This window comes from Euprymna scolopes, chromosome 25 (genome assembly GCF_053919585.1).
Source record: "Euprymna scolopes isolate OS-2025 chromosome 25, ASM5391958v1, whole genome shotgun sequence".
NCBI lineage: Eukaryota > Metazoa > Mollusca > Cephalopoda > Sepiida > Sepiolidae > Euprymna > Euprymna scolopes.
The window spans coordinates 11,308,485-11,334,627 of NC_136506.1; positions in this window are offsets into that span (position 1 = coordinate 11,308,485).

Consider the following 26,143-nt stretch of genomic DNA (forward strand, 5'->3'; position numbering starts at 1 on the left):
GAAAATTAACTTCACAAAAGAACATAAATCAAACAAAAATTTAAAACAAAACAAATTTTAAACAAAAATTTAAAACAAAACAAATTTTAAACAAAAATTTAAAACAAAACAAATTTTAAACAAAAATAGATAAGCATCCATAAATATACACAGGCGGTAAAAAGAAAATCCGCACTTGTAATTTTTTCAAAAACTGCAAATTTAAGCTAAATTTAATGTAACTGTTTAAACAAACTATACCTCATTTGATTGGCCTTTTATTCTTCTATAATTTTACCTGTTCATATTTGACTTTTAATTGAAATATTCTAGTGTTCACGTCAAATTAAAAAAATAACTTCAAATTGAGGAGGCAAAAAGAAAGTCCACACAATGGAAAATTGTTATTTAAATGTAACTTTAGGGAATTAATGCAACACAAATATAATAGGAACACAATGAACGAGTTCATATTTAGTAGTATAACCCTTCTGTAATTTGAAAGCCTGCAATTTTGGTAATTCCTTCAATTAGACTGCAACAATACTCCAGGGAAAGAGCATCCCACTTTTCTTCACGATTTCACGAGATCGGTATCGTTGTGAAGCCGACTCTTCAGACGACAAATACGGAAAAATTGGCTAAAAACATTAATCACTTCACCCTCAACTGGCTGCTTTTTCACCGAACTTTTCGAAAGCCATCCTCTCTTTTCGATTGACTAGCCTTAATTTAAACCTACATCACTTCCGGTTTGGCGATGGGGGAAACAGCAAAGACGTCACGTGTTTTTTTTTTTTTTTTTTTTACTGTTCTTTTCATCCTTTGCGGTACGAGTTTGAGCCTGCCTGCCTATAACCGCTTCTTTTATTTATTTATTTTTTTTTGCTCAACACATACATCCAAACACCCGGGCAATATATATATATATGCACCTTCCGCCCATAAGAAACAAACGCGCACACACACACACACACACACACATATATATATATATATATATATATATATATATATATATACGTTATCAAGCTCTACTGAGCTATTGGGCACTTTATATCCCCTTTTTACCAGTTTTACCTCTGAGTTATATATATATATATATATATATATATATATATATGTGTGTGTGTGCAATTTTTAGCTTCTTTCTGACTGCTGAACACTTTCTTAAAAGAAAGGGTAATACTCGCCCGTTCTGCCATTATACCAAACTTTTTATAGTTGCTCATAGAAATTAAAGTTTGAACTCTATAGGCACAAATGACACTTTATTGACAATATTACATTAAGTCACGGGTGGGTTAGAGCTCTCTCTCTCTCTCTCTCTCTCTCTCTCTCTCTCACACACACACACAGACCAACTGCCGAAACATAACAATGCAGACATTAAAAAGAGTTAAATACTTTTACAAAAGTAATTTGGCAAGAATAAATGAATTCTTTGCAATAAGAAGCTAAAATGTGACTATTTGCAATTTTAAATCCCAGTAAATAACATTTTTATGGCAACAGACAGCTCATTGAACATATTGATTATCCATTTTCATATTTTCTCCCATTATTTTCAATCATATCTTGTATTACTGGTTCCGTCATATATTCATATATTATCCGAATTTTGAAAGAGACAGTAAAATAGATAAAATCAAAAATTAAATTATTTTTTTTTTTTATCGAGGACAAGAACTGTAAATTAATTCATATCCAGAAACTGAGAAGCTATGATAATTTATCTTTTTGGAGTCAGCATGAAACTAAGATATTTTTAGATTTCCTTTGTTTTTTAAAGCTGAAGAAGCCATTAATATATCTAAAAGTTAAAATCTTGTAGTGTTTTTATTTACAAACGCTAAAAGTACAGAGTGGAACGATAAAGTTGTCGCCCTAAAGAAAACAACACTACAGCTTCATTTTAAAACTTTTATTGATTTTTTTTTTTTTCAATAAAACTATCGATTCAGGTGACTTGATTATTTAGATTAGATCTGTAGAAAAAATCAATTTAGGTAACTTGATTAGTTATGCCATCTATTCAATGTAGCCGTCTTCAGCCTCAATTGCCACCTCTATATGGGTCTTAAACTAGTGCCGGCGGGAGCTCAGTGAATAGTCGGCAGATAGCAGCAATCAGGCTGGCTTTGGTGCTGCTACACTCAGTGTCTGCAAGTGGCCACGTGATTGCACCAGGGGACCATTACACTCTTCAGCACCTCCAGGTACACTTTGGTGTTGGCTTTCAAGCTGACTTCAAAGATGTGAGGTGGCATGATGTGGCCCTCACTTGAAGCCACACCAGATGCAATAACTGTGGTCGGAAACTTTGTTTTCACCACCTTGGGCACATCTGTTATTTGTTGCAATCCAGTGATGCATTTTGAGGGTGCTGGCAATGGTCCTGTTGTCATAACTTGAATCGGTAGAGAGCATGAGTTGTACAACGGTGCATCTCTGATTTCGCCTGTTGAACATTGTGTCACTTTCAGACATGATAGAAGGAAGGCTCCTATCGTTCTTGGGTTTTGTACAAAACTGGCCAATTAGACAGTCTGCAACCAAAAAGGAAAACCGGTTTTCATCAAACGGAAATGTAATCATGTCGTCTTTTCTAGAGCGACAATTTTTTCCTTACGCCCCATAAACATCGAACAGTGTTAATTCATTCCATCTTGTTCAGAAATGTAAGAAATTTCGGTCATTAGATCTGTCTGTCCTGGGTGGACAAACCTCTGTCACTAAGAGGATCTCAACAGATGTAGTTGACTTAACCTTAAACTACTCACTTCCGAACTGATAAAACAAAGGATTTCTAAGAAAATGCAACTGTCTTCATTCCTTCATTTTTAAGGGTTTTTTTTTTCTACTCCAAATAACAAAATGGCTGTTGGGTTAATCAAGGAGAACCGTTTTGGCCAATCATATGGGGCTTTTTAAAAATAGAAGGAACTAGCCTGGGTGCCCAGCGTTGCCCGGGTGTTTGGAGGTGTGTGTTGAGCAAAAGAAAAAAAAAAGTGGTATTAGGCAATCAGGTTCGAACCCGTACTGTGAAGGAAGAAAATAACGTGAAAAAGAAAAAATAATAATAATGTGATGCCGTTGCGTTCCTCGCCAAACCAAAGGTGGTTCGCCACCTTTGGTTTAAATTAAGATTAATTAATCGAAAACGGGGATGACTTTCGAAAATATCAGTGGAAAAAAGCAACCCCTCCTTCTGCAAAAGTGCCCAGGTGAGAGTGAAGGAATTAATGTTTTTAGCAAATTTTTCGATATTTGCTGTCTGAAGGGTCAAGCGTCAAAACGATACCGATATCGTGAAAATCCGTCGCCTTTGTCGAAAGTTTTAGGCATACATACATACATACATTAAAACAGACGGGTGAAATACATTATACGAATTATGATCACTTTATATCTTCTTGCTTATAAATATCGCATGACAGAGAAAGTTTTTCACAGGAAAAAAAACCCTGGCTCATGAAACAAACACACATTTGCTTTTAATTAGATCAGGGTTTCCCAACGGGACCCGTACCGCCAATCAGGGGTGTGTTATTAGACTTCAGGTGGGCTGTGGACAAATTTATCGTATAGGGGGTCCCTGAGATATTTTAGGGGGTCGATGAAAGACTGAGAACTTCTAGTAACGTTACTAGGTTTTCTCGACCCATTTTCCTAGGTTTTGGGATTCACAATTAATGTGGAAATTGATTGCATCACCTTTATTTTTTCATTGGAAAAATTAATTAAAAAATCATACCCCGAAATGTTGATACAACTTTATATTTATTTTCACTTTAATTATGTGCTACCACTACGACTTCTAACAAAATTATGTAAGGATGCATGTAGTGAGGGGGCGGTAGTAGGTATCCAAGTGTTCTAGAGGGGGGGGGGGCGTTTGCCGAAATAGGTCGGGGAACCCTGATATAAGAAGAAATACGATGTTTTAGCTGGTGGATCCTTTAATTAGTTTAAGCTTTTCGAGATATAAACGGTTTATTTTTAGCGTGTGTTTTCGTCTTGTTTTTTTGTTTTTGTTTTTTATTTGTTTTTTTTTTTCGTGTGTAACTGATTTTTAGCAATATTGTAACACACAGTTTAGTATATTGATCATTCTTTGTGAAGGTTGCAAACAGTGGAAGACAGGAGTTTATTCTTTGAGTGACCAGACATCTTTGCTTGCAGAATTAATTGTATACAAATATGTCGGTAGGAAAGGAATTGGTTTTTCAACCACACTACGGAGAAAAAGAATAGAAAACCAGAAGTGATTTGCAGCCTGCTGAACTTGCATTGTCTGTAGGTCCGAGGTTAAATCATGTCATATAATCTGTAAACTATTGAGGTTAGCAATCACTTATTTTTATGTTTCAATCACGTTTTGTTTGGGGGGGTGCAATCACATCGTGTTTAGTCAAGTAAATTAATCTTTTATTTTTTTTCTGCCTCTCCACGTTTTTATTTTTTATGTTTTTTATTTTTTATTTTTTGAAGAGAGGGACAAATCTTTTGTTTCTGCCGGGTCAGATGAGAGATTTTTCTTCTGGATCATTCAATTATGTGCAGAAAATGCGATTTTCTTGCATAGAGGGTTTTTATTAAAGACACAAGGAAAATCGTAGGTAAATTTTTACTGTACAGAAATGGAGTATATGTTCAGCATATAAGCGTGACGCACATACACCAAATTTGATTTTGATAGTCGGGTGCTTTAAGATTTCATTTCATATAAGATAAGGTCTATTAGTCTCACTTCCGTCACTCTTTTTCTCTGTTTTATTATAGGTTCTTATTGTGACCGTTATTTTCACAACGTCTCGCTCGATATAACCTCTGACTTTCTTCAGATATATCTTGCCGAACTCTGAGACCCTATCGGCCAAAGGCCATGGACTATATCAGCCAAAGTCAGAGGACCCTATCTGCTCCAGCTCAGAAATCCTATCAGCCCCAGCCTGGGGGCCCTATCTACCAAAATCCGGGGAACCTACTTTACCTATCTGCTAAAATTCAGAGAAGCTATCTGCTAGCCTTGGAATCTGTAGGGAATTTCAAATAAAACCCTTTATATAATCCACGGGTGTAGCTTGCTATCATAGAAATCAAATTATTCGTTTTTGCTAGTCGAGTTCTTTAAGGACTTCTCCATATTTTATATAAGATAGTCTCTATTTCTCTCGCTTCTGTCTGTCTCTCTTTCTCTCTCTCATTACTTTTGACTGCTAATAATAAACAAACTATAAAACGGAAGATTGGAATTCATATTTTTTAAATTTTTCTGACTTCTGCTTTCATGTCGAGTGTTATTCACACCACGTTTCGTTTGGAATTACCTCTCTGCTCTCTATTGTTCCAACTGTACCAAAAAGCAGAAATTAAAATGTAATATAAACAAATATCTTGGTGCACAACTACCCCTTAAGATATGACCTCTAAATCTGATCTCTAATCATAGCCGCACCTTGCATCTCCATAGCAATGCTCTTCTGTGGGGAGAATAAAATTATTAAAAAAAAACTTTTTAGTAGGAAGTCGGCAAAGCATTACTAATGCAAGAGTCTATCGGGCATGTTTATGCAGAGTGACGTATGGAAATAAAACTATAATAAAGTCATGCATTGCAGCGAGAGAGATTATATAAGAATGATATGCTGGATATGTAATGTCAGTCTTAAAAAATTCTGATGACCTCAGAGAAGGATTAAATCTAGATAGTATAGGAAAATGTGTGCAGAACAGGAGACTTAGATGGTATGGCCACGTTGAAAAAATAAATGAAAGTTCTTGGGTTCAAAGATGTAAAACAGTTAAGTTGGCAGTTCCAGCTCACAGAAGAAGTTTGAGAATATGATAATAATCGACCCGAGAAAAAGAGGTAGAAATAAAACCGTGATCAACCTTCAACTCTAATAGTTTCTCCCTTCAAACTGTTATACTTCGTAATTCCCTGTTTCCTGCTTCTCTGAGTGTACCGACATGAAGAAATTTAAATGTAATGTGAACAGACATCTTGTTGTTCAACTGTTTACATAGTGCCCTTGTAGACATGGTTCCACATAGCAGCCCTTTACATCCAAGTAGCAAGACAATATGCCTTGTTTTTGGGTGAACAAGAAAGATTTAAAAAATAATTAGAGGGCAGATTGAAAGTCAATTTCTTTTGGGTCTGGCCTCTTCTCCTGATCTGAAATGGAACACGTACATAAAATTTGTAGACAAGGCTGCTGGAAAAATATTAGGTTATTTCTACCGCTCCAGTAAATATCTCACTGCTGATGGTATTCTCTCTCTGTATAAGAGCCAAGTACGTCCAAGGATGGAGTACTATTGCCACATCTGGGCAGGAGCTGCTAGAAGCAGCTTATCCTGCCTTGATAAAGTTCAAAATAGACTTTGTAGCCTTGTGGCAGGTGCCCTTTTCTCTTCCCTACAACCTTTTTCCCACGGAAAAGACATTGCGAATCTGAATGTACTTTATTGTTATTTTCATAGCAAGTGCTCGTCTGAGCTTCAATCTATGGTTGCCACTTTGCCCGACTTTCACAAAAAACATTCGTCTAGCTGAAACCACTATCAATAATTTCCTCAACTCTTTATCTGTGCATAAACCTAAACGTAGATTCCATGAACATAGAAGTGCACGACTCTGGAACTCTTCTATTTTCCTGCTTTCCAGCTAACTATAATATGGTCGTCTTCCTGACTACAATATGGTCGTCTTCAAGTCCAACATAAACAAGTTCTTGATGAATCGTCCCCTTAAGTAATCTAATTTACCAAAATTCCACTAACAATTATTGCTACGATATTGTCCCATTAATTACTGTACGCCCATTAACCCTTATCCTTGAGTTGCCTCCGGGCCTTTATAAGTGATGACTCCTATGTAAAAAAAAAAAAATAAAAAAAACACATTGGCAGCATTAAAACGGATGTTAAACCGAATATGATGATCATCTCATATTTTTTATTAATTAAATCTAATAAAAAAATAATAAAATAAATTTTATAAGCCATCAAATAAATGCATAGACATTTATTTGATGGCTTATAAAGTTTATTTTATTATTTACTAGCAGGGCTACCCGGCGTTGTATTGTGCAAAAGTGTAATACATTTCTGTTCAAAGCTTCCATCCTTTTAACTGTCTGTCTGTCCGTCTCTATATCTATCTATCTTTCTCCCCTCCCACTCGCTTTCCCTGCCCCTTGCTTTCTCTCTGCCCAGCCCATTCCTCTCTCCCTGAACACATACACAGATACACTTTTCCTTTTATATAGATTCTTTCAGGGATTAGACAACATAAGGGCAAGTAACTCTTTGATCAAAAAATCAGTTACTTCCCTTGTTATTTAGTCAATGAAATTTATATGTATATTGAGTTTTCCAAATAGTAGGGTTAACTTTGCGTTTCATTCAACATTCAAAAAAAAAAAAAAAATTGGCACCACTTTTTTAGTTATGCATTTGATTAGCGAGTAATCAGTTTGCCTTGTGTTATTGCTCTTGTAGAAATCTATTAATATGTAGATTACGTTAATTCAAATTTTTCTCTCGTTTTAGCGAATAACATTTTTAACATGAAATCAAAATTATGTTCATGATGCTTTTGATTAGTGTACATTAAATCTCTGTCAGGCATTTCCGAAGAGTTGATATTTAAAGTTCTATTTTTTCTTTCTTTTTTGGGAATAATTTACACCCTGTACGTTTCTGAATTCTTGAGATGAGGATTGAGCATTCACATTATTTCGATTCTTCAGACTACTGTTCTCATCTCGAGTGCTGTTTTTTTTTTTTTTACATTTCTGAGTTTTTGAGATCATCATCTTATCGTATGAACCTAAAGATTCTATCGTTGCCATTCGTTTCACTGATATTTTTCTAGTTCGAATTTTTTTCTAGAAAGACATCGGTTACTTACGAGAGACCATAATAAGATTGCCAACATCCCAAGTGAAAGTGATATTTGTGGAACTGACTGGATTCGAGCTAAGAACATCCAGGCCATTAGCCATTACATCACCGTCATCTCACAATTTTTGAGATGAGCAATGATTATTCCTATTATTTGGATATCTTGAGTGTTATTTTCACTACGTGTCAATCGATATAATTTCCGACCTTCATCAGGTGCATCTTATCGAAGTCTGGGAACCTATCTGTCAAACTCTTGAATCTGAATCGAATGTAAAACCGCTACTAAATTTGCGATAGAAATGGAAGAAAGTATATCATAGTTAAATGAAAGTATATATTTGTTGACATTTAAACGTTAAAAATAACTGAAAGTACTTCATTTTTATGGGAGAGTTTGCTGTTTACGCTAAATAGAAATATTTTTTTCTAACAAGGTGCTTAATCTAGGATAGTTTAATTCATTCCAACTATCTTTCTCTCTCTTTCATATGATGTGAGTTTGTCTATGTGTGTATGTGCATGTACATATGTTTGTGTATGTGCGTATATATATATGTATATATACACACACACATATATTAATACACACAAATTTTTGTGGTACACTTATTTTTCAGAACAAGCCCACAACACCTCCTATATTACTGATCATTTGCAGTGTGAAAATGTGGCATGGACATATATTTCTTCATCTCATCTGCAACATTATACTACTCCACCACCTACTGTGCACACACATACCTTTCAATACAGTGAAGAAGGCTGGACCAACAGTAGAAAATGCTATTGGTTAAGGAAAAAGATTTTTTTAAAGATATTTTTTCATTTCCATGCTTTAACAGATAAGAAATAGAGAAAAGAAATGCACATTTATAAATTTATATATATATATATATATATATATATATAATGTACACACCCATAGGCACGTCATAATGATAAATACATGTTTAAAGTTTGTTCTTCTTGTCAAGGGCTCGCATTTGGAACCGTACAAAGCAGCGAAAGTTAGAAACATTTATCTTTAAAACATTTATCTTTGAAACTAATTGATATTTTACGTTATATATATATATATATATATATATATATATATATATATATATATATATATAGAAGGTCACCCGTTGTTATCTGGTTGTAAAATACACTTAAATATGATATTTATATTCATGCAGATTTCATATTATTATAGAGGAAATTTTCTAATAATTAATATATTGGACCGAAATATATATATATATATATATTGTAATGATTTCAAAAGTTAAAAAAATGACTTTCGTACAATTAACGCCATCCATCCATCCAGTGCGGCTGTAGCTGAGATTGAACTCCCTACATGAGTTAGTAATAGAATTCAAATCTTGTCGGTAGCTGAATACTTGATGCTTCGCCAGGGCTATCAGAGCTATTATCTTGACGCCATTACAAGATGGGATGCCTACCATGGCTTAAGAGTCCCATCCACTCTTAAGAGAAGGATAGATCGCGTTAGTTTTTCAACCTGGTATTTTACCTCACGGTACATACAATGCTTCGCCTTCCCAAATGGTCACCCATCTGGTACTGGCCAGGCTCAACATTGCTTAATTTCAATGATCTGGCAAGAACCGTTGTATCAACGTGATTGTGCTGTATATTGTACGCTAAAACTAATAAATATATGTGTCTGCCACTAGTCTCTTGCTCCTAGATGGGGTTTAAAAAAGAGTTGCTAACCTAATAGGTCCCACACTGTCGGCTTAACTCCAACCTCTGTCCTATTGCCAAAATGTGACATTTCTGTACCTATTTTACAAATACTTTAATGCACTAGTACCTCCTTGACGTAAATCCCCCCCCCGACAAAACAAACAAGAAGCAAAATCCCACCCCTACACTGTAGATAGTTCTAGATGTTATAAAGCTATCCACTCAAATAGCTACTTCTCAATCTGCTAGACTTCGGAATTCCCGTCCAGGCCCCTCTTTCCCTGACTGTACTGACATGCAGAAGTTCAAGTGTAATCTGAACAAACATCTCGCTGCCCAACTCCCGACATAGTACCCCTGCAAATCTAGACTCAAATAGTAGTCTCTTATGACTTACTGGGACTGTGCTTTGTCTGGGACAAAAAAAAAACCCAGTAAGATAAAAAAAAAGTAAGTGTAGCTATTTTCTTTCAAGTTCGTTTGCTATCAAGTTATGAGTTTAATTTTAAGCTTTGTTTTACAATTATGTTTTCTGCCATATTGTATAAGAAGATTATGAGAAAAAATGTATGTTTCTGTCCGATATTAAGAAAACTGTCTTTTCATATGTGGATTATAATTATGAAAATTCTTCAAAAGAATTTGGTCATTTTAGGACTTCTGACCTATCAGTCATTTCCAAAAATCGATAAATTCGTATGATCTTTTATAACGATGCTATTAGATTTTAAACTAAATATATTAGTGAAACTATAAAGTAATATCAACTCATTTCAGAAATTTTCAAATGTTGTTGGCGTTTTTGATAGAAATAACCCCTGGCTAGGTTAGTTTAGAAGTTAATTTATAAAAAGCTGTTCAACACATGTTAAATGAATGTTAATTCGAATGTTAAATGACTGTTAACCTGAATGTTAAATCTAATTGTTAAATGAATTTTAATCTGAATGTTAATCTGATTATTAAATGAATGTTAATCTGGTTGTTAAATGAATGTTAATCTGGTTAATCCATTTCTGGCCTTCTTTTTTTCGAATTAAGTACAGTTCTTTTTTTTCCCCCCGAAATTGTCACTTTCTAGAATTTTTAGGAGAATCTTAGTGATGTGAGTGATGAAGATGGCGATAAATTCCATCAGAATATTTCACGAAACGAGGAACATTTAAAAGGAAAATGGTGGCAGTATACTGCTGGAATATAAAAATAGAGAATGGCACGTGAGCGGGTTAAGAGAATAAATGTTGTCTTCTATCAGCTGTCTCAGATCTTCAGGTTCACAGTTGACGTCGTGTGCTATTTGCTGGATGTACGTTTTTTTTTTTTTTTTTACACGGTGGTCACCACCTCAAGGCCCGGAAGCCACTCAGGGATAAGGGTTATTGCAAGTACAGTACGTTAGTGTGGAGATTTATTGAAGTGTTTACTTAAGGCAGCGGTTCATTAGGAATTTGTTTATGCTGGACTTGAAGACATCCAGGTTGTAGTCAGATGGGAAGCAGGCAGACGGAACAGAATTCCACAGGCGTGCAGTTCTAAGAAAGAAGCTTTGTTCATGGAATCTACGTTTTGATTTAGGCACAGATAAAGAGTGGGGAAAATTTTTGACAGTGGATTCAGCTAGATGGGTGTTTTTCATGAAAGATTGGCGAGGGGGGACCAGAAATTGGAGTTCAGATGAGCAAATGCCATGGAAATAACGATAAAACAAGGATAGGCTTGCAACGTCTCTTCTGTGGGATAGAGATTGCAGGGTAGAGAAAAGGGCATCCCCCACTAAGCCACGGAGTCAATTTTGTACTCTGTCAAGGCAGGATAGGCTGTTTTTAGCAGCTCCTGTCCAGATATGGCAGCAGTATTCCATCCTTGGACGTACTTGGATCTAGGTCGTCCTTTGTTTGTGCGTCTGTGTTGTGGAGTTCACGGACGCGCAAGCAAAGGACGACCTACATGAAAACGGTGCCTAATCAAAAGAAATCAAGGTCAGATTTTGCATTAGGATATTTTTTTCTTACACCGAAACAAATCTTATGTGACATGTACTTTTCTTAACTTGAAAACTGTTGCACAGTGTTAGTATTATTGATTATTGCCATAAAGCTCTAGCTAAAAAGATACTGAGAACTTTATATTTACAAAGTTTACCATATTAATTCAGCTCGATTATGAATTTTTTTTTATCTGAATGACTCAGTTTGAGAAGTTGAGATTATAGATACTCGCACACATATTTATTATTATTATTATTATGTAAATATATATGCAAAATTGTATGCTATATATTTTTATTTTATATGTTATTTCAATGATGTAAGAAGTTTTAAAGGAAAATGGAGCTTGGTACACTACTGCTGAAATATAAGAAAGGGGTATGATACTCCATACAATAGGGTTAAGAGGACATATGTTTAAACTGACAATTCTGTGTTTTCACTCCTAACCAATAATAATAAAATATGATTTATTGTAGAGGAAAACAGTGTCGCATCAGGAGCAATAAAGGTCAAATTTAGTACCAGAATACTTTTCTTACACAGAAACAAGGCTTATGAGACGCACATTGTTAAACCTAAAATTTATTGAACAATGTTATCGTTGATTATTCCCATTTACTTGCCTCCCCATGAGGGCAGAGTTAGACAAGGTCGGTTTTTAATGTGGGAAAAATTCAGCTTCCCCAAAAGGGGCACTCTTGATAGAAACAAAACTAAAAATTCTCTCAGTCATGAAGGATTTCTAATCCATTGACCGAGGACAGAAAACATGGAGGATATCATCAGAGCAAATACTACACTGTGATCTTGGCCCGATTTAGCTGAAAAGATATTGGGCATTTTATATGTACAGAGTTTGCTGTATTAATTCGGCTCGATTTTTGACATTTTCATCTGAATGACTCGTTTTTAGAAGTTGAGATTACAGTTACTAACACACACATTTATCCTATATATATATTCTTTTTTATGACATGTAAAAACATAAAAGGCTTTTAAAAACAAAATTTTTGATCACGAACTGAAAAGTTTATAAATCGTGATAACAGATTCTTACAGATCATAAAAAATATATAACATATTTTTATATTTATTTGCACATATCATTGTTGTTATATAAAGACATATATTCAATTACAATTGAGTTTAATCAGTCCTTACATGGTATCTAATTTGGAATATCAGGTGTTGGAAGTTTGGAAGTTGAAGTCGTTATTTTATTTAATAGCATTAGGTAAAAAAAATCCTTTCCCCCTTGACAGAGTACTGTAACCACAGATGGCGCTCAAGTAATTATTTTCGTACCCTGACAGAGTACAAAATCCACTTTGAAATCTAGTATTCTCTTCTGTACAGCCCATAACAAATATACTGCTCATCTTTCTCTACTCTGCCCTTTTTTCATGGAAGCTGCTCGACCGAGTTCTAATCTCTGCTTCGTCGTTGCAAGGTATTCACAGCAAGAAAACGTTTTTCTACTATATCGTGACTGTTCTACTTGGCGTTGTCCCGGATCAAAAATTGTAAAATTATAATATTACTTTCGATAACTACTATGTTAACTCTCTTCGGACTATTGTATCTATCAACATTACATATCTTCTTGATATAAGATAGATACGCTTTTAGTTGGTGTACTGCAACCAAAGATGCCACTCAATACAGAATATACTTTGAAATTTAGTATTCTTTTCCCTGAAGCTCGTAATAAAAACATTGCTAGTCTTCCTCTGATCAATCGTTATTTTCATGCATGGTGCTCGACTAAGTTCTAATCTTTGCTTATATATAACAAATGCTATTTTTATTTAGTTATACGTATCATAAAGGCATATATTCGAATGTACATAATGCACAGATAAATTGCCTAACAATTAAATTTTTGTCTACAGGATAATCTCCTAAACTATCAAATATCTAAATATACATTCTCTGGTTGCAACACTAGCAGATAATTTTAACAGTTAAATATTAACATTTAGGCAGTGGACAGGTATTTTCTTTTTAATTAATTATTTTATGAACAAATCTTTATGAATTTCAGAATATAGTCTCGATAACAAAGAGGTACTTCATCTCTTTGTAGATGTTTTGACTCTACCCTTTTCCCTATACACTACTATATATTTCCTTTAAAATTAAGTTTGATACAGAAAATGTAGGAAAAAGAATGGAAATCATGGCGCCGGCATCCCCTCCGCCACCCTATCCCCTCAACCAATTAAGTCTTAACCATTGTGATTCTTTGTAATTGTTTCAATTTTTATGTGCAACAATGTAAGTGTAAACTTCGATATAATCTATTTGCTTTAAGGTTCATAGTTGGATTTCAGTCACTTCACGATGTAGTTACAAAAATTTTAAACACTTTAAGAAATAGTTGCTCTTACAAAGTCCACTTACTGCAAGGGTGCCCGCGAAGCGCGGGTATCTTTGCTCGCATGATATAAAATCAAAAAAAATATTCGGATGCATTTTTTGACTCTTCGAAGTTTCCCATCGGAGAATAAATTAAAAAATAAAAAAACCCTGGCTTTTATGAAATTATATGAAAAGATAATTCAATCACATCTTTTTATTTAAATATTCCTTTTCTCAAAAATTAAGCAGATAAAAAATGTTTGAAACTTGTTTTTTATTTTCTCCAGAGAATTCATCACAGTGTCATTTTAATAATAAGGAAGTGTTTTAACGACAAGTGCGAAAAATTAACGAACAAAATGTCACATTTCATTTGTGTGTGCATTTTACTAAAGTCCAAGTAATTTTCATGTCACTGTTGAAATTCTCGTCCAACAGAAATTATATTCAAGAGTTGATACGTATAATTTTTTATGGTTTCAGTCAATTATGATTAAAACTTTTTTTTTTCTAATATGCCGTATACTGATGCTATCATCATAATCAACATAATAATATTATTAATAATAATAACATTAATAATAATATTATTATTAATATTATTAATAATAATATTAATAATAATATTATTATTAATATTATTAATAATAATATTATTATTAATATTATTACTAATATTATTATTAATATTATTAATAATAATATTATGATTAACATTATTAATAATAATATTATTACTAATAATATTATTATTAATAATATTACTATTAATAATATTATTAATATTATTAATTATAAAAAATATTATTAATATTAATAATATTAATAAAAAAAATCTCCTAATCCTCTAATAATCGTAAGCATATATTCATTAAAAAAGAACACTTGATATTTTGTTTGTTAGAATTTTTTAAATAATCCAAGGCGACGCCGGGAAACGGGGTTTGCTAATAATAATAATAATAATAATAATAATAATAGGTTTAATATCGGTTTACAGCTTTAATTGTAAAGTAGGAGTACATCAGGGTTCTGTAAAAAAAATGCCTGTTGTATTTAGAAACATTCCTATCCGTGACCACCAGAGAAGCTTTATGTTGATGAATTAGTATTCATTTGAAAAATAATGAAAGACCTACTTGTAAAGTCAGATTTGCATATATTCTACTGAAATAAACATCTGAGATTGATTGTTTCTGAGACCAAATCTCCCTTCTTTAATTGTGCAAAGGGAGTCGGCTCTTCTTTTTCTATCCTATTTTTTAAATTCAATTTTCACCTCAAATAAAGCACAGTGCCACTTTGATGTAGGGGGCTACGATCAGGGACATTAATTGCAGGGAAACTATTAAGGGAGGTGAGCAGCAAGATGTCTGTTCACTTTGCACCTGAACTTCTGCATGTCAGTACAGTTGGGAAATCAGGAACCTGAAAGGGAATTCCAAAGTCTAGCAATTCTGGGGAAAAAACTATTAGACGTAGACGGCTTTCTTATATCTGCGAATCTCTCCTATGTAGGGGTGGGACTTTGCTGCTTGTCGGGTTTATCAGGGATATTTACGTTGAAGAGGTACAAAGGCTTGTAGTTTGTCTGGGCATCCACCATTAAAATACTTGGAGAACAGGCAGAGGGATGTAACATTTCGTCGATAGGACAAAGATTGAAGCTTAGATGAGAGTTCAGGATCTATCAGTTTGGCGATTCTCTTTGGATCCTGTCCAGGAGTGAGAGACTAGTATCAGATACACCAGCCCAAATATGACAACAAGACGCTATACGTTAGGTGAATGGTTGCGTTATAGAGGTACAGGATACTTTCAAGCGTAAGTAGTTTTCAAGCATGGTAGAGAGAGCCCACTTTCCTCACAGCAGCTGCGCCTATCCCCTTGATGTATCTGTTCCAGCTCATGTTCCCTGTGAACGTTACGTCGTGGAGTTTGAACGAAGTACTTTTAGGTAATGTATCTTTAGCCATAGCTATTATTTCTTGTAATTATCAAAAAAAAAAAGAGCTTAGTCTTGAACGTTACAGTCCACTTTTTACCCGATTCCACTAAAAACTCTCGAGTTTCTGCCATTGCCTTGGATATTAAGTGTCTAAAAGTGTCTCGAATTACTTGAAGATTGAAAGATAGTAAGCAGTTTGTGTAAAAGATTTTTATGGAAACGGATGAAAACTCAGATGTGGAGGAAAGTGTATTTAGTTGGTAAATCTATTGAGTTTATTCAAAAAATTTTTTTACCTTGGTGATACTATTGGAATACAGGGAGGAGCAGATACTAGTATGATTGAAATAGTGAGACGTGAATGACTTAAGTTTAAGGAACGCTTGTCATAACTAACCAGCAGAGCGTTACCACTTACACCAAGTAAAGAGTTTACTAAACATCTGTATCCAGTGTGATGATATATAGAAGTGAAACCTGGAGAGTGGTTGATAATCAGCAGTTCTAACCACCTGACCGTAGGACAGGTGCCGTTGGTAAATCTCAGTTAATTATCTAGTAGACTTACTGCTTTGGTTAAAATAAACTAACTTATAATCAAAACATGTTTCTAGTACAAAACAATCCGCCGATCATTGTGCAGGCAAATTATCAGAGAGTGTCCATTGTTTCTCGAGAAAGAATGAGAGCATGCTGTCTTTTTTTTCTTTTTTTTTAAAAATTATTTGGATGAATTCAACCGATGCAATTTCTGCTCTTCTTCAGCATCTTGTCAGACTCAGGGAAGCTATGAACATGTCCAACAGATAAAGTGACAGTCTTAAGGCTGACGGGACGATAATAATCTACTCCCATGGATTAAATAAAGGGCTGAGTTTGAAATTGTTTCCGAGTTTATTATAAAAATAAAAAACGCCTGAAGATTACATTGGTGTAAACGTCCTGAGGATGACACCCAAGATAATGATAATAATTATAATACTAAAACGGATTTGTTATGGAAATCGCTCCAGACAAGGTGTGAAGCCACTTGATGTAAAGAGTAAACAAGAGTGATAGATGATTATCATGAAGATAGATGCCGATTGAAAAGACCAATGTTATAAGTAAGAGAAAAACAGTAAGCAGGAGGAGAGTTCCATAAGCCTTCAGTTCTTGGAAATATTCTACCACAGTAGGAAGCTATATTACAATGAGGTATCAAAGCAACATATTGATTGAGACTACTAGACCAACGAACTGGAACAAAGGAAGCAAGAATAGATAAGATAATTCTGAAAAACACATGTCTTAAAACTTAAAATATTGCAACATTTAGAATTGATTATATAATGTTATAAATTGAATTTAAAAAAATTATTTCATGTTTAAGCTGAACCAGATTAATTTTCATGCTCGCATTTTTTTCTATTGTAATCCATGATTTTTCCAGGCTTCCAATAAATTCATTTGTTCTTTGTTTAATTTAAGTCTTATTTTTTGCCCCATAAACACATATGTAATAACAATGTATGGCACTCGTCTGCTTTCAATAAAATCCCCCGAATTATCTCCCTTTCATGCTTTCATTCTCTCTTTCACTTGTTACTTCTCTTTTCGAATTAGTAGCAACAGTAGTCACTGAAGCGACGTGGTTGCTATGGAAACCAGTCATAAAAAGCGTCGCTCACCTCCTTACATATTTATACGAGTTTTAACACTAGTAAATTCATTATGATTTTGTTTTACTGAACGAAAATTGAATTTTTTTTTCACACTATAGCTGAGATGATCTATCAACTGTAATAATTCTTTGAAATTTTATCGAAAAATGAGTGAGCGGTGAAGCTTTAAAGCAGTTCTAAATGACTAAAACTGCTACTTAACCATTTATTCAAACACTACTGTGTTTGAATGATAAAATACGTTTATAAAATCAGCAGCAGCTTTTTCTAAAGTGTTTGAATGATACGTTGCTGCACCGAATTTAGGAAAACTCGTCCCCGGAAAACTCGACCCCTTTTACTAGGTAGGAAAACGGGTCCCTTATTGAATAAATATCGATTGAAAACACATTTTATGACCGTACTTAAAGGAGATATTTTTAAAAGAGAATACACATCCCATAATATTTTTTAAAAATCTTTGCTTGTTTACTGTTGTCTTAAAAAATTTAAATTAATTTTTCTAAGTTTTCGTTTTCTACCTAGCTTGGAAAGTTTTTGGTCTTTCAACTTATTTTAAAGAGTTTATTTAGTTAAAAAAAAAAAAAAGTAATGTCGGGTATTACTTATGAACAAAAAATGTCCGACATAAGAGGATCACATCTTAGGAGTATAATTGCTCAAAAATAGAAAATTAAAGAAAATATTAAGGTAGATATAGTTTTAAAACGAGAACCCCCCTTCCCGCTCCAAAAGAAAATAAATTTGTATATTTTTAGGTAACAATGCACATCCCATAATATTTAAAAAAAAATATTTTTACATGTTTATTGTTTTAAAATTTTAAATTGATTTTTCTAAGTTTTCGTTTTCTACCTAGCTTTGTAAGTTTTTGGTGTTCAAACTTATTTTAAAGAGTTTATTTAGTTAAAAAGAAATAACAATTAATGTCGCACTCGGCATTACTTAGTAAATAATTTTTAATAAAAATAAAATGTCCGAAAATTAAAGAAAATACTGAGGTAGATACAGTTTTAAAACGAGCCTCCAAAAGAAAATAAATTCGTATATTTTTAAGTACTGCACAAGTGCCCACGAAATGACTTTTAAACGACACCCTCCCCATGTTAAGAATGGCTTTCGAAATAATAACGTTATTATTTCAACGCGGTACAAAAATTACATAAGACCGTATTTTCTTTTTTGTTGTTTTGTAATAACAAGAATTATTTAAACTGAATTAATTCTTCTAAATAAAATAATTGCTTTATTTGATAATGCGTATTTTCTTTATTTATTTTTGTTTCGTAAGGACACAAAAAGTGTTAAAACTAGAGTATTTTTTAAAAATATTTGGTTTCGTTTTTCGTATCTTGACTCCGTGATCAAGTTTATTTTTTTAAGCAAGATTTAAAAATAATTTTTTTTTAATATTATGGGGGTGCATAGTCTCTTTTAAAAAAATATCTCCTTCAAGAACGGTAATAAAATGTGTTTTCAATCGATATTTATTCAATAAGGGACCAGTTTTCCTACCTAGCAAAAAGGGGGGATTTTTCCGGGTACGAGTTTTCTGGGTACGGGTTTTCCGGAGACGAGTTTTCCCGGGACTTGTTTTCCGAGCACCATGGCTAATATAACCTTATACTTATTAATACTATTGAAAAAGGTTCAATGACAAAGAAAAAATAAGCCAGGCTTAACTGAACGATAATATTAATTAACAATTCATTAATGGAAATAAATAAATAAATCAATCAATAAAACAGAACGATTATAGTAAGGCACCGGGACGAGTTTTTCGGGTACCTGCTGCACCTTATCAAGAACAATGAAATAGGACAGAGACTCACCAGCCCAAATATAACAACAGTACGCCATACCTGGTATGATGGTAGATTTGTAGAGATAGACATTTTAGTGTGAAAAAGTGGCTAGACAGCAATAGAGTAGAATAAACTGACTTTTCGAAAAACAGGGTTCTTATTCAAATTGGCACTTATAGTGTCAATTTAATGTAAAGAAAACATAGAAAAGTCTATATGATGTACGTATTCGTTACAGAACGAAAATGTCATATTCCAAAAATTACGTAAAGTGATCAAGTAATTTTTTTAACTCAGAAAATTCGAATTTAGGATTTTTAGCGATTTTACATCTAAACTCTATTGAACACAAGGCTGACTTTTTACCTCGACACTTCGATTTGTTGTCATCTCCTTATTAATTCCATCGGATTTTTTCATGGCCGACAAAAACACCACGACTCGCTAAGTCATAAAAATTTATTTTTTTGAATAAAAAAACTACTTGAACAATTTACGTAATTTTTGGAATATGACATATTCGTTCTATAACGAGTACGTACGCAGACTTTTCTTTTAATTTTAAGTGCCGACATAAGTGCCAATTTAAATAAGCACCGAAAGCAGAAACAGCAACTGATATAATACATAAACTCCATTTATTCAATATTTTTTCCAAATACAAAATATATATACAAATGTTAATGGAGGAGTTGTGTAGAAGAGTACTTTATAGCTGAACTCCTTATGTAACAGAACGCGGACGCGCGTATGTAAATGCCGGGTCGTATGCGAAAGGACGTCACTGTAGGGGAAGAAAGAAGGGGCTGTAAAAAAGAACGTGTGCACAGACAGAGGAGCATGTTCGAGAGGTCAGATAAGGAGCACGATCATATTTTATTCGAGGAAATAGCCAGAAATAAATGTCGTTGTTACAACAAAAAAAGGAGTCAAGTTATTACTTGTTTTATGTTCCTTGCGACGCACACTGCTACAACGTGTTTGGTCTACGTGTGTAAACGTGTGTAACGTTACATCTATAGTAGTTCGAATGATCCAAATAATATAAATTATCAATGCTCATCTAAAAATGTCCCAGACGCAATATCAGCAAAGTTTTTCAAATATCTTTTGAATATATTAACTTGAATATTTTCATTCCTTCGAATTCTTGTTTTTTTTTTTTTGTGAAAAATAATTTGCACTATTCATTAGTCGAATGAATCGAGTGACTTTTATTTGACGACAAAATTACTTTCGATTATTCCCTTTCAATTTGTTTATTAGTTTTTTTTTTTGTTTTTTTTTAATTCTGCTCTTTTACATAATTTAAAATCCTTCCAATTCATTTCACAATGATTTCTGAATGTTAGAAATGGATAAAAATATACGCATTTTGTTGTATTTTGTTTTCAGAATATTTCCTTCATTCATTCACACATTCCTTCATTTCTCTCTTTCTGTATTCCTTTCTTTCCTCCTTTTCTTTCTTTCCTGCATCCCCACTTCCTTTATTTTCTCCTTTCTCCCCTTCATCCCTCCTTTTCTCTATTGCTTTCTTTTTCCTTCCGTTTTTCTTTAGCCCTTCATCCTTGCTTTCCTCCGTCTTTCTTTCCTCCTTTCCTTCTATTCTTCTTCCTTTCTTTCCTCGTGTCTTTTTTTTTCAATCTTCCTTCCTTTTCGCCTCCCTTTCCTTGGCCCTTCTCTTTCCTTTTCCTCCCTTTTTTCTTCACATTTTCTTTTTCCTTTCTTTGTATTCTTCATTCTTTTCTTCCTCCCTTACTTTCCTCTTTTTCATTCCTTTCCTCTTTCTTTTTCGCCCTTTTTCTCTCTTTTCTCCTTTCTCTCCTTTTTCCTTTCTTCCTCCTTTCCATTCTTCCTTTTCTCACCTTTCTTTATTCCTCCTTTTTTTCTTGTTTTCTATCTGCTTTCCTTCCTTCTTCCCACCTTCATTCCTATTTCTTTTTTTCTTTGTTTTTACCAACCTTCCCTTCCATCGTCTTGTTTTCCTCTTCTTACCTTCCTTCCCACTTTTCTTTCTCTAATAAAACAAACTGATCGTAATTCCTATCATCGAATTCAGCATATAAGACGATGGCGAAGATTTCCTAAATAATTAGTTCACAAATATCGTTTAGAGCGGACATTCTCAGACGGGAGCTGCTTGGCTCCCGGAACTTTACTTAAAACATATAAAACAGAAAATGAGACAAGGAATTTAACATATAAAAGAAATTTTGAAGAATTTCAAACTTCGCATTTATATTAAGAAGAATTTTACAAGACAGATGAATAAAACATTTGATTTCTTTCAACTAATCTCTTTAACATTCAATACACGTCCGCCATTTTTGGGGGTCGGAGTAGAATCCTCGCATTACTAGAAGAGACTTTGTCGGTCAGTCAATTTGGAAATGTTATTTTTATTGCTTAACGTTTTAAATAAACGGATATATTTTGGATTTTTAACTTCTTTTTGAAATAGCATTTGTCTTGGTATTTTTAACTTCTTTTTGAAATAGCATTTGTCTTGGTATTTTTAACTTTTTTTTGAAACAGCATTTGTCTTGGGATTTTTAACTTCTTTTTGAAATAGTATTTTTCCAGGTATTTATGATTTCTTTTTGAAATATCATTTTCGTTGGTCTGTTTAAATTGTTTTCGAAATAGCATTTTTTGGTATTTACACTTACGTTTGAAATAGCAGTTTCCTTGGTATGTGAGACTTATTTTTGTAATGGCATTTTTGTTAACAAGCACACCGATTAACTATAAAAATTTTGGGGAAAATTTCATTGGATTAAATGTTTCTTCTCTTTTTCTTTTGCTGATAAAATATTTAGTTTTCCGAATTGTGATTTCGTGAATGTAAGAAACCGGTTAAACCTGTTGCGTTAATTCATATCAATAGATATGAACTCATTGTTTTAGATAAAATATTTTTACATTTCAATGGAATTTAAAAGCATGGTATTCGCTTAAGGGAAACAACGAATATTATATGTTATATTCATACCAAATATATGATCATTGAAAATCATTATTATTGGTAAGAATAACCACAATTCATAGTTATGCAAATCGCATGCATGTTTTTATGCAAATCGCTGCAGGAAGCCACTTAATGTAATTAGCTAAAAGAAAGAAAAATACTTATCTCGGCATTGTTTTTCGTCGCCTAGCACTTCTCCTTGCCACTGGATTCAAGCGGTGCCGATTCAAGTGATGATTGGTTGGTGATTGCGCAACCCTTGCCTCACAGTTACATGTGCAGCTACCCTTACAGGGGTTATCCATTGTCTTTTTGAGACTGAACGGAGGCAACACACTTAAAGGTAGTAAATTTGACAATAAGTGTTAGATGAAATAGATTCTAACCCAGATATTAGCAATTTTTCCCTTTTTGTCAGGAACATCGCTGCTCACATGTGAGGATTGAAGGACAAAATAATGGAAACAAGTATTACTTGCTTCCTAAAGTAAAGAACGTTTAGATTAGAAACGAAAAAATATGAGGTAATTACAATGTTCTCAAGCCGCTTTTATTATACACCTATATAGTGTTATAATGCCGATTTTTCTCTTATAAGAAGCATTTGGCTTCGAAATGCCATGGGGTAAAGAGGTTCTGTACCATTTTTATCTCATGTTTGTCCTTATTGACCTGATGATTTAATAAAGGTCCATGTAACTTTTACTCATCTTTTATTTAATTTATGAATTGCTCATCTTAATCGGGTAGAGCTTCTAATTATAATCTTGATAGATTTGCTTTATTAAAGAAAATATTCTTTTCTAGCTCATTTACTATTATTTATTTATTTTTTTTATTACATTTTCACCCCAAACAAGGCACATTGCCACTTTGGTGTAGGGGGCTACTATCAGGGGCAGCAACTACTGGGGCACTATGTTGGGATTTGGGCAGCAAGATGTCGGTTCACGTTGCACTTGAACTTCTGCATGTCAGAACAGTTAGGGAAGCAGGAACCTGGAATGGAATTCCAGAGTCTAGCGGTTCTGGGGAAGAAACTACTGGATTAGAAAGATCTTTTACATCTAGGGATCTCTACTGTGTGGGGGTGGGATTTAGCTGCCTGTCGGGTTTGTCGAGTGTGTCTACGTCGTGGGGGCACAAGTGTCTGCAGTTCGTCAGAGCATTCACCATTAAAATACTTGTAGAACATGCAGAGGGATGCAACGTTTCGCCGATGGGATAGAGGCTGAAGCTTAGATGCCAGTTCAGGGCCTATCAGATTGGCGACTCTTTTTTGAACCTTGTCTAGGAGCGAGAGACTAGTAGCAGATGCACCAGCCCAAATGTGACAACAATACTCCATACATGGGCAAATGGTGGCCTTATAGAGGTACACTATACTTTCAGGTGTCAGTAGTTTTCTAGCACGGTAGGGAGAGCCTACCTTTTTCACAGCGGCCCTGGCAATGTTTTCATGGCAATTGTTCCAACTCATGTTTCCTGTGAACGTTAGGCCAAGCAGTTTGAAAGATGTACTCTCAGACAGGGAGTCACTGGGCATTGCTATTGGTGGCAGAGAAGGTTTCTTGTAATTATTGAAGGAAACCAGTTTAGTCTTGGCAACATTGAATGTGACCATCATATATATATATATATATATGTGCGTACGTGCAAGAACTAGTTTCATTTTCATCAATGCTTGAACCTTGGGACTGATAGCTCAACATCTATATCTATGCACTCAACCAGCCAGCTGTGTGAATAAAAAGTGTAAAAACTGCATTTATTTATTCACTTGTCCCTAAGAGGATTCAACCAAGACGAGGAAGTTTGCATTACTGCTTTAAACAATAAATGATAGTATTTTGTTTAAAAAAATTGAAACTTTTGGATGCACATAAATTTTTTGTGCCGTGTACCTAAAAATAAATTCCTTCATCCTAATAAAACTACGTTAATTGTAAAGAGAAAAAAAAACATAATTCTTTTTTTATTATTATTAATGAGTTTATGGCACACAACATTATCTATAAAAGTGTACCTGAAGTCCTACCTAACTAATATTCCTGGTGAACCAAGTGCAAAAGAGATCCAGACAATTGCACTTAAGGGAACAACGAGGATACTAAAAAGAGCTCTCGATTGGTTTAAATAAAAAGCAGGGCAATGTTGGCAGCTGGTTTGGCTGCCTCATACCCAGCGTTACAATCTTCAAAGGAAGAAAATTGAATTTATAATTGCTTATATGTATAAGTTATAATTGCCTATATCCATGTGGTGAATTAGTAGAATTCTCCAGTCATTTCTTATTGGAGTTGCGCCCCTTTGTTTTACATTTTAAAAAGTCTCCACATGACTTAACGGACTCTTGCTCTTGTGAATACCTATGTAGATTTGTTTGTAGAATAAAGCTTACTTAAGCAATTCTTGTCTCCCTTTTGTCCGTTTTCGTTCTACTCGGTCTTCTTCCATAGCTATCTCATAACATTGCATATAAGTTATAATTGCTTATAAGCATGACTTATAATTTCCGATGAGTTATGATTTATGAGGAATTATAACTCATAATTGGTGAGGAATTATAACTCATAATTGGTGAGGAATTATAAGTTATAATTTCTTATCAGTTATGAGTTCTACTAATTTCGTCTGAGATCAGATTTAAGTTGATAAAATTTTCAAAAACTTATCAAAATTGAAACGTAACTTAGTTTGTGCAGCATTTTCCAGATTCACAAAATAGAAAAACGGTTTCTGAATTATATTTGAGTAAAAACCGAATTGAGCAGAAATAGTACAGAATCGAGATAATTTTCAACGTTTAATTATTTAAGCCTGAAAAATATAATCATACATATTTTTCTTCTCTCGTTAATTCTGACGCCAAGATAAATGGACAAAAATAGAAATAAGAACCGAAAATGGAAGAAAAAAAATCAAATTTCATAATACACTTGTTTTGTATTGTCTATCATTATATTTGACGATATTTCTGAGACATGGCTTAGATTATAGGTGGATGAGATACCAAAAACTGTGATTCGTCTACCAAGATCACGTGTAAAAAGAGAGAGGCATTTTGAAGTAATCAGCAATTAAGAATCCTGTTATGTATGCAGCAATAAACTATAGAGACAAATATTTGACTTTCGTTTCCAAGGGCTGTATACATTAAGCAAAGAAGTAAAGAAAAGCTGGTAGGTTTATCTAATATAAAAACTAATTTATGGGGCGAACATCTAATTTTGAGAAGAGACACATTAATTCGCAAATGTTCAATGAAAGTTCTCCATTTAGTGAAGAATATCAATGTTCCTGTGACCATCGGGTCACTAAATTATGATTTTAGTATATCTTTCTTTTGATCAATTATTCTGACTGGATACGAGAACAAGAATTCATCTATTCTGGTGGAGAATCCAGTTAAGTGCTGATAATTGAGGTAACATTACATGAAGGTGCACCATTTCATGTATGAGTCAACGTATAACTGTATGAGGGTGATTTTATTTCTGCTTCAAATATTATGTTTTAAATATTTGGTCGCTTGTAAGGTGAAATAGCCTCATGTTAGGTTGTCCTGACAGAGATCGAAGGCACTCGAATGGCTGAATCAGAGTAGAGGAGATGGCACATGTCTGGATCCAAGTAGAGGAGATGGCACATGTCTGGATCCAAGTAGGGGAGATGGCACATGTCTGGATCCAAGCAGGGGAGATGGCACATGTCTGGATCCAAGCAGGGGAGATGGCACATGTCTGGATCCAAGCAGGGGAGATGGAACAAGACTGGTTCCAAGCAGGGGAGATGGAACAAGATTGGAT